Source organism: Lissotriton helveticus, chromosome 12, assembly GCF_964261635.1.
Source record: "Lissotriton helveticus chromosome 12, aLisHel1.1, whole genome shotgun sequence".
Taxonomy (NCBI): domain Eukaryota; kingdom Metazoa; phylum Chordata; class Amphibia; order Caudata; family Salamandridae; genus Lissotriton; species Lissotriton helveticus.
The window spans coordinates 338,092,446-338,108,089 of NC_136073.1; the positions used below are offsets into that span (position 1 = coordinate 338,092,446).

Genomic DNA, 15,644 nt, shown 5'->3' on the forward strand with positions numbered 1-15,644 from the left:
TCACATGGGGCTTTCCCCATGTGAAAGGACGCATTGCTGGAGTTGCGTCACTTTTGTGACACACCCCAGCAATGCGTGACTTTTGCGCTTACAGATACGTCAGAAATACTGACGTATCTGTAACTCCTTGCGACATGATGCGTCATATTATAAATATGACGCATCAATCATGTCGCAGGGAGAGAGCAGTGAAAAGTGACGCATCACTGTTTTCACGCAGCGATGCGTCACTTTTCATAAATAAGGCCCAATGTGTTTGTAAGGGTAGATACTCTTGTAAAACATACAAGACATGATTCTTACCTGTTCTGTGGACACACATTTAGCTTACTAATACAACGCATGTTGTTTGCACGCACAACATTCCATTCTAGAGTCACAGTATCAGGAACAATGGGATTTTACAGTTGTTAATGAGGTGTGCGCAAACAGAAATCCCCCCAGTAATATGGTGAAGTTTAAAGGTGAGCACATTTAGTAACTATGGGCAGATTTTGGGCATTCATGGTATCTGTGCGGTGGACTCTACTGCAAACAGAGAAAATGGCTCTCCCAGACCCTGGTTAGATACTTTGCTCCACTTTAGGCAAGACTTTTAATATCCCTACTATTACAGGTCACCTGTTGCGACCCATTGTTGCCTACCATAATGTACCTTTTGTTCTTGATGCTTCTTGTCCTTATCGTCTGCCACATAGCCTTCTTCCTATTTATCTTTGTTATGTATTTCTGTGTGCACATTTCTTCTACGACTTATTTAAAGCGCTCTGATACCCACTTGGGTCATGTTCGCGCTATACAAAACTTATAAATAAATAAAATAAGACTGTCATAGTTGGCAGGGCCGGACTGGGAACCCAAAGCAGCCCTGGCAATTTTGACCGACTAGCCCCCTTAATACTTTTTTGTTACTGGGGCCGACATAGTAGCACCGATGCAAAAACGGCCCGCTCCGCTGCAAAATCGCCCCCCACCATGCCAAAATTAGACCCCATCCTTCTAGGCTCCCGGGGAAACGCCCAATGCCTGCTAAGGCATTGGGCATCCCTGTTAGTTGGAGTGCAAGGGTCCCATCTGATCCCTCGATCCTATTTCCACTATTTCCTGTGCCACGGATAACTGCGTCCCTGAGTCCACCGTTGAAAAGTGTTAAACACCCACACATAATGGTGATTTGTTTTTTCACCAATATTTTGGAGGTGGTCTTTACCATAGAAATGCTTTTTTAATGTACTCCTGCCAAGGATAGCTGTACACATTTTTTCAGTGTGGTAGTGTGGAAAAAGCGTTCCCAAAATTCATGGCAATCTGTGATGTATTTAATTACTCCTGGTTATCTACCACTGTGTCAGTGCCTAGTATGTATATATGCTACGGTGGAAGTTAGGTCAGAGTTACCATAGGATTTTTGTTCTGCTAATAACTAGGGTATTGTTTGACAAATTTTCAAAAACCTTCCAAGCAACAGTTTATGCACCTCCGGCTCTTCCTGGAAAGTTTTCCACCCATCTGTGGAGAAGTGCCAAGAAAAAGGGGTAGTCCAAAATCATTGCTTTCCCATGTTAATTACATAGGAAACTTTGCTCGACGATTCAGAGAAAACAACTTAACGGAATTATACAAAATTTGGCAAAAAGTTAAAACTTTACTCCAAAAGCATACTTTTTGTAATTTGGTGTAAGCCCATTCAATTGTTTATAAGAAATTCACATTTAAGGAGGTACTTGAGGTGGTTGTGAAGGGGTTGAAAAATTAAGTGTATCTGGATGGATGGTCCTGCAGGAATTACTCAGTACAGAAATTAAAAGAAAATAGGGCCTACTGATTAGCCAATGGAGCTTTTTTTCCCATTGGCCTTTTCGAAACAATGGGCCCAATCCTGATGTTGCTGTACTAAACAATCTTATTGGCTGACCCAGAGAAAAATCACAAGACTGGGTAATTGAGTTACCATGTTCCAGAAATGTGAAAAATAAATAATGGAATAAGGGGCACGGTACTGATGCCCTGTTCCTTGTGGGCTGGACCCACATGGAGCCCTTTGTGGCAAAAAGCTTTAAAATGTTTTCATTCTGTGGTTACTGTAGTACTTCACAGGACCCAACATGGCATCCAATGAGGTACAGCAATACTCTGGTGAAATCTACTACTTAAGCTTTGCCCCTTTGGTAACTCAGTACCATGTGAACAAAGCCTGAATGCCGATACTGTGGGAGTACCTCAGTACTTATAGCAAATATAATAAAAGTAGCAAAACCAAACGTGAGTTGTGTATCTAGGAAGATAGGGATTTACAGGATTTGGGCACAAGGCGTGACTAGCGATGAGGCTCTGCAGCAACATCTGCTACACACAAATGACATGCACAGCAGCTGTTGGCTGCCCACTGCAAGGTTGGTAAAAAAGGCCAGGTTGTGTCTAGCTGGGGGTTGGCCACCTACACTGGGTTGGACTCAGGACCCGGCTAGAGGCCATGTGAAGAAGGGGTTTCGTTGCCCCCATGGAACTGGCCATCCATCCAGGCAATCCGTCCCACCTCCAGCTTAAAAGGCCATGTACAGCAGAGGGGTTGGCTGAATATGAGCCAAAAAAAACAAACATTCAATGAAAAAACAAAGGTTACATTTAGTTGTGGTAATATTATCTTAAGATCTTCCCTTACTTAAACCCCCTCAGAAATTCAGTTAATATAGTTTACTGAGTTAACTATAACTTGCACCCACTCCACGCACTGCTCAAACCTAACATATTGCATCACACCTAATGTTAAATGACATAATTGATGACATCGCTGTTGACACCATAAAATAATTGAGAGACCATCCTGTCGAGTTTGTGGATTTGAAAAAAATCAAAATGCTGTACCGCTGGACAATTTTATATTTACCTCAATGGGATTACCCTCTTAAACACTTTACATGACCTGCTATTTTAAGTCATTCATGAGGATGAAACACATTTGCCATTGACAAGAATCCTGAGGGGCCCTACGGACGACCCTCTATAATTTAGTAACTTAAGCTTTACACATTACTGAGATGGGTAAAACAGTATGCAACCTTAGATACATGCTACAATTCCAGTGCAAGAGAAAGCACTTCAAGAAGGACTCCAATACATTCGATATAATTCTACAATCTGCAATGCCCCGAAATCTTCAGTGAAGTTCTAGAAATAAACACCCACACCTTATAAATGACCTTGCTACCAAGAATCTATCTTTATTACTGTAGTACAACTATTTCACATAGGCACATGCCCAGATATCCACTGGTGGATAATCTATTATCAACAGCAGCGTTGCCCCTTTTCTTTTAAACTGAGGCTTTTATTTTAAGCCACAGCAGACTTTCAATCATACCCATTTCAGATGATCTCAGCCTTTACTTTGCTGAACATGAAGTAATAATTACACTCTAAACTATAGTATATTTCTAAACAGCATACCATATAACTGTCAACATGCACAATTTAACTGGCATCCAGGGCTTACAAATTTCCATGCTAAGGGTCGGTGCAGAGACAGAATATCGATGGCAAAATATCGACTTACACTAATATCAGCGCAAAAATGTTGTGGGTCAAGAATATCGACAGCCAAAATATCATGGTGAAGAATATAGACTTTGGGTAAGTAATATGGATGCAAAAAATATCGAAGTGTTTAATATTGTTTGCAAAAATATAGATATAAAAAATATTGATTTTGTATTAATGTTATATTCGTTAGTATATATATTATATGTGTGTGATGTTTGTATAAGAACTGTGTGTATTTTATTATATGTGTTAAAAATTTAGTAGTTATTAAAAAAATGTGTTTGAATTTTGCATTTTTAGTTCTGTAGTGGGTGGTGGGTTTATAGGGGAATAGGGTGGGAATGTATTTAATTATATAAGATCTATTGAATATTTTGAGTAGTTATTTGTATATTTTGTTTTTATTTTGCGTTTTTAGTCCTGTAGTGGGTGGTGGGTTTATAGGGGATTAGGGTGGGAACTAATTTATTTACATTACATTTATTGAATGTTTTGAGTAGTTATTATTTTTCTTTATTTGAATTTTTTCTTTTTAGTATCGTAACGGGTTGGGGGTTTATAGGGGAATAGGGTGGGAAAAAATGTAATTATAGTACATTTCTAGAGTAATTTTTATTTATTAATAATTGTTAAATTGAGATGTCAGTGTTGAATGTGTACATGAATTTTTTATCTATTATGAAATAATTAGTTGTTAATTTATTTTAATTAATTATTTGGCAATTAATTATTTTAATTTTGTATATATTTGTATGTGTGTTATGCTCTTCATAGATGAAAACGGTGGGAAGAGTGGGAAGTAATTTAGTTTTTGATAGATTAATTAATAATTAGTTGTTAATGAATTGTAATTAATTAATTGGTAATTAGTTATGTTAATTGTGTTTTTATTTTAGGTGTGTGTTGTGGTGTTCATAGGTGAAAATGGTGGGAAGTAATTTATTTGTCATTGATGAATTAATAATTTGTTGTTAATAAATTAATATTATTTAACTAACAATTAAATATGGTAACTGTGTACTTCATTTGATGTGTGTTGTGCATATTGCAGTGTTAAAGAATGCGTATTCAATGACTGTTTATTCATTATTTTTATTATTATTATTTTTAAACTCATTAATCATTTTATTAATTATGGAAATAAAAATGTTGAAGGTTTTATTTATTGGTGTAGTGTTATAGGGAAGGAAATAAAATAAATACATGTATGTTTAAAAAATATTTTTGTTTGTTAATATTTGCTTCTTTTAAATACATATTGTTTATACATTTATATATTTTTATAGATAATAGTTCTACCTTTATTTATTGTTTATTTATTTTTGATATTGTTTAAGTTTTTTTAAACTGTTTAAATGTTATTATTAATTTTTGTTTCTCTGCTGTCCAACACTTTCCTTACTGTTGCACTCAATGGAGTGGGAATAGTCATTTTTACTCCTCTGCTATCCAGCATTTTGCCTAGTGTTGCACTAGTAATGTTTACTCCTCCACTATCCAGCACTGTCCCTACTGTTGCAATCACTGGAGTGGGTATTGTATTTTTTACCACTCTTCTATCCAACACTTTCCCTACTGTTGCAATCACTGGAGTGGGAATAGTAATTTTTACCCCTCCGCTATCCAACACTTTCCCTACTGTTGCACTCACTGGACTGGGAATAGTAATTTTTACACCTCCGCTATCTAGCACTTTCCCTACTGTTACACTCACTGGAGTGGGAATAGTAATTTTTACCCTTCTGCTATCCAACACTTTCCCTACCGTTGCACTCACTGGAGTGGGATTAGTAATTTTTACCCCTCCGCTATCCAATACTTTCCCTACTGCTGAACTGACTGGAGTGGGAATAGTAATTTCTACCCCTACGCTATCCAGCATTTTCTCTACTGTTGAACCTACTGGATTGGGAATAGTAATTTGACCCCTCCGCTATGCAACACTTTCCCTACTGTTGCACTCCCAGGAGTGGGAGTAGTAAGTTTTACTCATCTGCTATCCAGCACTTTCCCCACTGTTGCACTCACTGGAGTGGGAATAGCAATTTTTACCCCTCCGCAATCCAGCATTTTTCCTTCTGTTGAACTTACTGCTGTGGGAATAGTAGTTTTTACTCCCCTGCTTTCCAACAATTTCCCTACTGTTGTATTTATTGTATTGCTAAATGTATATATGTTTAATTTTTAAAATAGTTAAATGAATGAATTACATTATTTTTATTTTTTATTTTAAATTATTGATATCTGTTTATATTTCATTTTTATATAATTTAAAACGTTAAAAATTAAATAAAAATAACAGTTAATAAATAATATTTAAGTAAATATATGTAAATGTATACATTTTTATGTTTGTGTGGTTATATTTTTTTTAATTACGTTTGTTTGTTATATTTAGTTAAAATATATATTCATTTATTTAGTTTAAATTAGTAATAACATTTAATATATTTTATTTAAGTTATATATATTTTAAGTCAATATTTTTTAAATCTATTTTTTTTCTTCGATATTTTTGATTCAATATTCTTGTACTTACCTGTTTATGTCTAGGGAGTCGATATTTTTCTATTCTATATTTATGAGTAATATTTGCGTATGTCTATATTTATTACACCAATATTTCATCAGGGAACCCTATGGGTCCACACGTCCTACTAACTCTACACTATATGACTGCAGCATTATCAATGATGTCATCAGCAAAGTCATCAATTATGCCTTTTGAAATTCCATGAGGCGATGCCATCAAAAATGTCATTCAATGTGCCACGAGTGATGTAAGGTGTGAGGTCAAAAGAAGTGCATAGTGCTAGCGCAAGTAATAGTTCGCTCATCAAGCTATAAGTTGCAAATTTCTGTGTTTTTTTTATTTTTAAATGTTAGTTTTTATCTTATTTGAACACCTAACATAATTTCACTTTAACCTTTGGATATTTTAGTGAATAATTTCTAATTTTATTTTTTACAAAAGTTAAGAACGTATTACCATACCCAACTATAACATGACTTTTACCTTTGTTTTTGCTAGAGGAAAAACTTAAATATATTGTCCCTCTGTCCTGTAATGATGGCTGAAACTATTCTTTTATATTGCGACTAGCCAATGACATCTCTCAACCTGACGTGACCACTGGGTCTTGTGGGACTGAAATGGCCGATGGGATACAGAAATCCACACAGCCAAGCAGACCAATCTATTTATTTTATGCGTGGTCATTCAAGATTCCCGTAGGATGTCCTGCTGGACCAATCTTTCAGACACCTCTAATTTTTTAAGCTTAATTTCTTGAAAACAGCTGAATGGATTTACATCAAATCACAATAAGCAAGCTTTTTGAGTAAGGGTCTAACTTGGTGTAATTGTGTTCAGTCGTTTTTTTCAGTATCATTTTCTAATTTTTCCTGTGGAAAAGGCTTAGGGCAAAAAAGTGTTTTTACACCCGTCTTTTTCTTAACCCCTGTTTTATGTCTCACCCTGAAATGCTCAAGTAAGGAGCTGAGGAGGAGGAGCTTTTTTCTTTTTTTTTTTAAAGCTTAGTGAAGATTCATCAAACAGCGCCAACGCTATTAGCGAAACAAAAAACGCTCTTCCTGTGGAAACTGTGACTCACGTATAACTCACAGTGGCTACCACCACTGTGTAATAGCATTATACAGTGGCGGATCCTCCATGGGGGCATTTGGGGGCCGCCCCACTGCTTTCTCGCCGTGCGAGAAAGCAGAAGTTCCTTCCTGGTTGGGAGAGTGGGCGGCGTTACTCGAGGGCAGGGGGAGTGGCTTTCCCACTGTTGTTAATACTGTCTGTTTGGGCAGCCTGAGAGGCTGTCCAAAGAGACAGTATTAACTGTATTAAGAACAGTGGGCAAGCCGCTCTCCCCTGCCCTCGAGTAACCCCTCCCACTCTCCCTGCTCTCTGTATGCTGCAGCATACAGAGAGAAATGACATAGGTAGGGCAGCCGGCCGAACCAATCACAGCGCTGTGCTGTGTGTGGTGGTGGAGGGGAGGGAGGCTGCCTGCGTGAGCGTGACGACAAGCACCATGGGAAATCCAAGAACAGGATGGCGGTGGGAGTCGGGACTCGGGAGTCTGGGGTCGGAACTTGAAGGCGGGAAGGAAGGTAAGTTAAGTTTATTGACTTTACCCCTGCCTTTGAAAGGACTATGCATACGTAACGCCCCTGATTGCTGACAGCTGAATCCTTTTCTGTTTCACTAAAAACATTTTTTTGTTGTACACGAAACGGAGTATTGCATTTGTGTCATGTGTGAGGCTTTTGTTAGAAGACATCCGATTTTATATTCTAAAGCATCACCATCTAGCTATAAAATGAAGCAAATTAAATGCGTTCTTGAAACAATTTGTGTGAATTTATGAAGCCATCGGATCATTCCGTTACAGGTGGGAAACGTTGTATAATTGCGCACCAGAAATGGAAGAGGCATAGATTTAGGACTCCTTCAGCTTGCTCGCCACAGTGCGCCGTCCACAACTTTTACGCCCCGCCACTTTCAAATGTCACCAGCCGCGACTGGCATTATATTATATCATATTACATTATATTTATATTATAATACAATACAATACAGTATATTATATAATATAATATAATGTTATATTATATTATTTTATATTATATTATATTATATTATATTATATTATATTATATTATATTATATTATATTATATTATATTATATTATATTATACCACCCAGTGGCAATCTGCATGGGCAGTTATAGAAAGGTCTGTGGGATTTTTATTTTGGGTTTGCTCATAACTGTGGCGCCTTTTGACGAAAGGCACAGCCAGTTTATTGCACAACCGCAAGAGGGGCGTGAATACAGGGTCTGATCCTAGCCAAGGTCCTGCACCCAACTCCCCACTGGTCACGCAGAGCACGAAGTTGGCCCTGTGGTCAACCCCCTACTGTGAACCCCCTACTGTGAGCAGTCAATGCCGTGCGCAGCAGGGAGTTGGTAGCCAGCAGGGGGTTTGGGTGCAGCACCTGGCCACAGATCAGGCCCTGTGCCCAACCCCACACTGCACATGGTGATGGAAATCTTACCTTAAGTTACAAAAAACTGAAATTCACTGAAAAAAGCTAAAGTTAGAGACATTATAGTTAGATATGGTAACTTTATTTAGGTTTCTGTTATGTAGCTCATTAAAATGCTGTGCCACTGGATATGTTATTTTACAGTTCTTGATGACTCTCCTATGTTTTAAAATCTGCACTTGTGGCCTTTCCACTAGGTAACTATCTAATGGCATCTAAATCCTCCCTGTGATTAGTTCCTCAATAACATTGAGATTATGATCTTTAAATCTAGCAAGGCCTCCGTGCCTCTTGTGAGATTACATTTCTGCTTCATCTATTCTAAAGCACTGGGGCTATAGTATGTGATAAAAAATATTATATACTGAACAGATTCCATTGTTATTTTAACTAGTTGCACTGAATCACCCCGAAATTCCTAAGCTATTGACCATGTTAACCTTTCGTCTTATTTTAATTCCCAATATATTTCCTACTTGTTCGCAATATTCATATGCTGCTGCCCTCAGTCAATGTATCTTTTTTCTGACGCTATACCACTAGTCAGCCAGAAGCTTAGAATGGGCAGGCAAGCATCAGTTGTTGATAAACATTTTCATCAGATGGATTATTACATTTAATTGTCTGACAATGCAAATATTTGATTTTAAACCCTTTACTGGCTAGTATTTTATTACCTTTGTGGACAGAGTAACACCTCTTACTCGACGCTTTGCGGTGTGCCATATACCAAGAAGGGTGGTGGACCCAAGAATGAATTCTAAACATTCTTGAATCCACAGACACTTCCTTTATATGAACTCATTTTCCTGCATAATCAAACATTCAAATTCTCAAAGTGGTTCCCGGATTTAACTATGAGAATGTTAAACTAGCAGCTTCAGTGTATTATGATCTGAGCTGAACATTGGCATATATTTCTATGTATGCTTGCCAGCTTTTTGGGCCATATATTAGATTACTACATGAGTACTGTTTATGCAAAATAGAATGAAAAGTAAACTCTCTTTCATTCCCTTTTTGAAATCACTAGCTTTTAACAAGACCATAAGTCTGGATATAGTGGCCTATAGAAGCCCTAGCTTTCTTGATGCTAATCCATCTTCTCTTTTTACTCACATTCTGACTCCTATTCAAGGGACAAATAAAATCCCTTTGTTTGCATAACTTCTATGCTAGCTCTATGCTTAGATAATCAAATGATGCAAGATCATCTTAGTTTGGTCAATATATAGCACATACTAAGATACATTCTAAGGAATACCCAAATTCGGCAGTAGTCCATCTCTCTGCAGTACTGCAGCACCACATCAAACTTAGAAATGGCCATGTTTCATCAATACAGCCACACCAAAATCAAAACATGTAGGGGCCAATTACAATGTCAGGCGGAAAGCCTCCTCCCAACAGTCGGAATCCCCTCGACCGCTTCGGAGCCCTTCTGACTGAATCCGTTGGTTAACATTCTGACCGCCCGATTACGATGTTGGCAGATAGAAGGTAAACCGCTTTGTCTCTCAGAATCGGTTCCGAATGACTCGCGGAGTATTCGTGTCAGTCAGAACCGCAAGGTACACCCCTATGGACAGCATTTCCGTCCTCGGGATTACAATGTTGATTTTCAACAGCCTTTCTGCCCCGGCCTGTTCAACATGAAAAGGCTGACAGAAAGTGACTTTAAGGGCCCCTAGCAGTGCTCCCTTCATCCTGCGGCCTCTGGTTGGAGGCTTATGGGGACCTAAGGACCTCCCGTAAAACTCTGCCCTGTGTGGCAGGCACCGTGGGGGGCCCACGACAGGGTGCAGGGTTTTACACACACCCCATTTTTCCATAGGAGCCTTTGTTACGGTCAGTTGTGAGATGGAACATAACCTCCCATAGGAAACAATGGGAGTCCGACCGTACAGTGTTTGGTTGCATCGTAATGCGGCGGGCGAAACTGCCAGCTGCGATTTGGTCGGTCCCGATTCTGAGACAGTGTCGGGCGAAGGCCAACATTGTAATGAGCCCCTCAGTTGTACTGTTACAATTATCTGCTAACCTGACTAATGAAGATGTTTTTTTATTAGCAATGTCTGTTTCTCGAAGACAAACTATTTTTTCCTCTGTGTCTCTTTTTGGGTTAATTAATTCATCCATCTAACATTCCAAGTGACAGTATAAACCTCAGCAATATTCATAGCACCTTACACACACCAATGGCCTTTAACTCTCAGAAAAGTCAATTTTCATAACATTTTTACTGCTTTCCTTCTTTTCTCAGTTTTTTGCCAATTCAACCACAACATCCTACTAAGCCCGATGAAACCCCCGGAGCCACACAGCCACCCCCATCTCTGAATAAGCCACCCCTACTTCACAGAAAGAAAAATCCACACTGTAGCTGCCCCCACCTCCCCTTCCTGTCCTAAATTCTCATTAACGGGCAACATACACAAAGAGGGCTGCATATGCTAGGCTAGTTTCATGGGTTAACTAGCACTAACCATACATACTTTCAAAACATGATCATACTATTGTAAATGAAGCACTGTAACTGTCACTTACAGGAATTGAGTAACTCTTTGATTTGCAGAAGTATGTCTGTTGATCCTTTATTATCCTCAATTGGGCAGAGTCTTGTAGGATTACCAGGATCCCCACGTTTTGCAATGGTCTAATAATCTGCCTCCAGACATTTTCAACAGTGCCATGACAAACTGCGGATTGGACATAAAAGGAGTAGTCACCAAATTTAATGAGAATATTAGGTTTTGTCATCTGAAAGATCATCTGGTGAAGGGAGTTCCAACATAGATCAAAATGGCTTTTGGTCTCTCAGAGCTATTTGCTGCTTTCTATGGCCATTTTATTGAATTCTGAGACATCTGTACCCCGTTTTAGGGAAGATTGATGTGTGCATTGTATTTGAACATTAAAGTATCATTCTGTAAAGTTTGGGAAATCTTTGTGGGATAATTCAATTACAGACTGTCTGTGATATACTCCCATCTGAGCCTTAATCAATCCCTCTTATTTTCAGTCTGTTCCTTCGTTGATGGTTCTCATAACCTTACAGCTTCCATTGAATGTCGGCAAGACGTTTTTCCTATTCATCCATAACTTGAAAGGGCTGTGTTGCTGCTGTCTTAGTCTGATTCAGTCTAAATCCATTCTCTATTATGTATATAGTTTATATTATATCTTTATTTTGGTGCAGTTAATATAGCAATTGTGCTTTTTTTAAACAGAAACATTTTATAGAAAAGAGTGAGTAAAAATACAGGACCGCACTTTTGATCTGTAATAAAAAAGATAGTTGTATTTCATTACGATGTTAACAGTGTAGAGTGTTATGGTAAATAGGTTTGGCTTTGTTACAAATCACTTTTTGCTTTGTTATAAAAGACATTATGTTTGTCGAATTCAGAGATTTTTTCGCTTTTGCCAACAAGGTACAACTAACAATGGACCGTGATTGCAATCAGAATGTTTACGCTCTGCTTAGCTTTTATGACTAGCCATCGGATTAAACAATGGGCAATGGATAAAGTCAGATATTTTTTGAAGCTGCTCCTGCAGTATCCATCTAACAATGGGCCCGAGTGTAATTAGATCTTTCTGATTCTGCTTAGCTTTCATGAAGGGATATCTCATTAGACATTGGAGATGCTTCGAGCAGTGGTTTGGGAGTGTTCCTATACAAAATCAGTAATGCTGTGAGGTTTATTAGCAAGAGGGAAGGGAATAGGACTGAATATCCTATTTGATGAAATACATAATTCTAGGAATTAAGACATATCTGCAAAATAATGTGCTCTTTCAATGAAAGAGTTTTTTTTAAAATCACTATATCTGCAGCATTTGATGAATCTGCACGAAACTTCCCAATCAAATAACCAAACTTGGGGGTCGATTACGATGGCGGACGGACCTGCGTCCGTCCGCCACCCCCAAGGTGGAGGGACCGTCCGCAGGGGCAGCGGCGGTCCCTCCATTGGAATTAGGATGTGACCGCCCGTATATTTAACATTGCGGCGGGTGCTGCTTTAAGCAGCACCCGCAGCAAAGTTAAAAATGCATGCTATGCATTTGCATGCACAAAGTGGCAGGCACCGCGCGGTGCCTGCCGCATTGTGCATGCAACTGCAGGGGGTACCATAGGTACCCCCCATGTGCACCCCCTACCTCCCCCTTCAACCTGGGGGCCCGCAACGGGCCCCCAAAGCAGGAACCGTATGCCTTTTCGTGGCGGCAATGCCGCCACGGAAAGGCATATCCCCCAGCACATCCTAATATGGCTGGCGGTGTCTGATAGACACCGCCACCATATTAGAGGTTTTCCGCCGCCTTTGCAAGGCGACTGCGGCGGAAAAGCGGCGGACGGTCTTCCCCTCTGCCACAGTCCCCCTCGCCATCATAATATGGCGGGGGGAAGGAAGGTGGCGGACGGGCAGGGATTGCGGATGAATCGCCACCGCCTGCATCCGTCCGCCATCCTAATTGACCCCTTGGTTTTTCATCATGTCAAACCTAGTGCTCGTGTCTTGGGGGAGCACTGATGTATAAATGTGGGGTCAAAAACTCACCATTGTCCATTTCAACTCACCTACAGAACTAGGCAGTCTGCTACAGGGAAACACGCTGTGCACAACATGGGTTAGCTCCAGTGGCATAACCAAAGTTTAAGGGCCCCCCAGCAATGTACACCGAGGGGCCCACGCTCCCGATTTAATCCAGAGTGCTCGGACCTGAGTACTATGCTGAGGGGGCCCCCTGCAGCTCGGCGGCCTCCACAGGATGCGGGGGCCTGTGTTACGCCCCTGGTTGGCTCTCCACAGGTTGGGCAAAGGCCATACGCAGTGAAGGCTGGTGTGAGGTGGGTTTTTGAAGCCTTCCTTAAGAAAATGGCTTGTAAAAAAATTCATGAGTGCAGGACATATATTTAAAAATGTGTTTACCATGGTAGTTTCAAAGAGGAAATGAAGGGCAACGACCCTGTTTTTTATTGTAGTCTGTCAATAACAAAGTGGATCATTGACTCCAGCATTCTATGCATCTTTCCTGGAGGTTCTAAAATGTGCAATCATGATGTTATTGGAAGTGGGGTTAGTGGGGACTGCTTACACCAGGTGAGATCCCTAATTTGGCATTCAAGGCACAGAAGAGGCGTGAATTCGAATTTAACTCATCATTCAAGACCAATTAAAAAGGGAGCGCTTGCAGTAAATGAAATCATCTTGTGCTTCTTCTATTGCAAAGCCCATGGCACTAGTGTCTGGAGTATGGTTGTGTGTCTGGAGTAAGGTTGTGATTCTATATTTCTTTGCACATTTAGGCATTTAATGCAGCTTAAAAGGCATCTGAATTCACTCACCCCTGCACTCACAAAGGATCGTAATTTTAAAAATATTATTACTTAGTGTTTATAGGAAACATATGCAAACAAGCATTGGCAAAACACATAGGTCTCACTATTTTTAAAGAAACAATCACACTTTCCTGCACTTTAAATGCTACAGTTAGCAATTTTCCAATGCAAGCTACAGTGCCATAAGCAATTACTGGAAGTTCCATAGACATCATTTGTTATGTTTGCACAAAGGCTGCGCCTGAGGAAAGGTATAGGAGATATACAATGAAGAGGTGATGGTAGGTTAGGTTAGTTTGGTTAGGTATAGTAGATTAATTAGGGTTAGTACGTTAGGTATGGTAAATTAGATAAGTAGAGATGGTAGGTAAGGTACATACGTGTGGTAGGTATGATAAGTGAGTAGTATTGTGTGCTTATTTTATAAAATCCGCTAACCAACAGACTAATTAATGTTATGCCAGCAAAATAAACCCAATAACAACTAACACTGGGCCTCAATTTCAGGCTACACATCGTATTTCATCTGCAGTTTAACAAAGGGACTAATCGATGCTGTCAGCAAAATCTAATGGGAACATTAATGGAACAATGTAACAATGTTCAAAACAACATGGCCTATCTTCAGGGCCACTAGAATTATTCATTTGATCGGCTGCATATGTGTAGATTTGAAACATATTCCATTATCTTCCTCAAAATATGCAGATTTAACAAAACAAATGTTTCTTATAGCTCAAACGGTTCAAAAGTTACTAAAAACGCAGCAACACATGTTGCCGCACAGTGAAAGGCCCTTTGCAAAGTATGACTGGTCACCTTTCTGAAGCTTACTGCAATATTTGGGTGTTAAACTGGTACTAATGAGATGCAACTAATGCTCTGGCATCGTTAACAAGTTGAACAATTAAAACAAATAAAGTAATACTATCACAAAATTTGCCGCCTAATGCAGCATGATTTGCCTTTTCTTGCCACATAACTCACTCCGCCCTGCCACATAATTTGGCCCTCCTCTGCCGCATATTCCAGTCGCCCTGTGTATCATACAGCTAACCTAAGCAATGGCAAACCATGACAAAGCCATGAAAGCCAATGGATTAGGAAGGTGACCCAAAGCCCACTCTTATTTCCTATTGCTTTCGATTGATGTATTGATGACAAGCTCAAACAGCAGTCTGTCACAAGACCTGAAAGAAATGTCCACTGTGGATTCAAAAGGGCTGGATCCATGCTAGATTTTCAGTCAGGACATGCTCATAAAATGTATAGGCTTTTAGGGAATTTAACTGAAACCCAGCTCCAGAATCAGATATTATGCTGAACATCTGCGCTGGATCAGCCCCTCATGGGCAAGATGTGAATCCTTGTCAACATTTCACATGATTGGCCAATTAGAGGCTATCCCTGCGATGTGTCACCTCAGCCCATGTGTTGCAGGAGGCACACGTGAGAGATATGCAAGAAGAGACATAGAGCACTTACATATCCAACCTGAACCTCTCAAACATGGGCATGTCCACTTTGTGTGACCATACCGCAGGTGTGCGCTGCGTAGAACGAACAGCACAGTTGTGTACAATGACCATAGTCAGTCATACCCTTACGGGCCTCATAATGAGTGCCTCGGTAATGTGGCATGAACATTCCCCTAGATACTGTTTCTGGGGGCCATTCACTCTGAAGATAGAGTG

The 15,644-nt window shown here is 39.7% G+C and overlaps 1 protein-coding gene across 1 annotated transcript in view; it reads right to left on the minus strand.

Moving 5' to 3' along the window:
- Positions 1-15,644, minus strand: part of LOC144798676 (ninjurin-1-like) — a 366,520-nt gene that overhangs the window by 108,898 nt on the left and 241,978 nt on the right. The window lies entirely within an intron of this gene.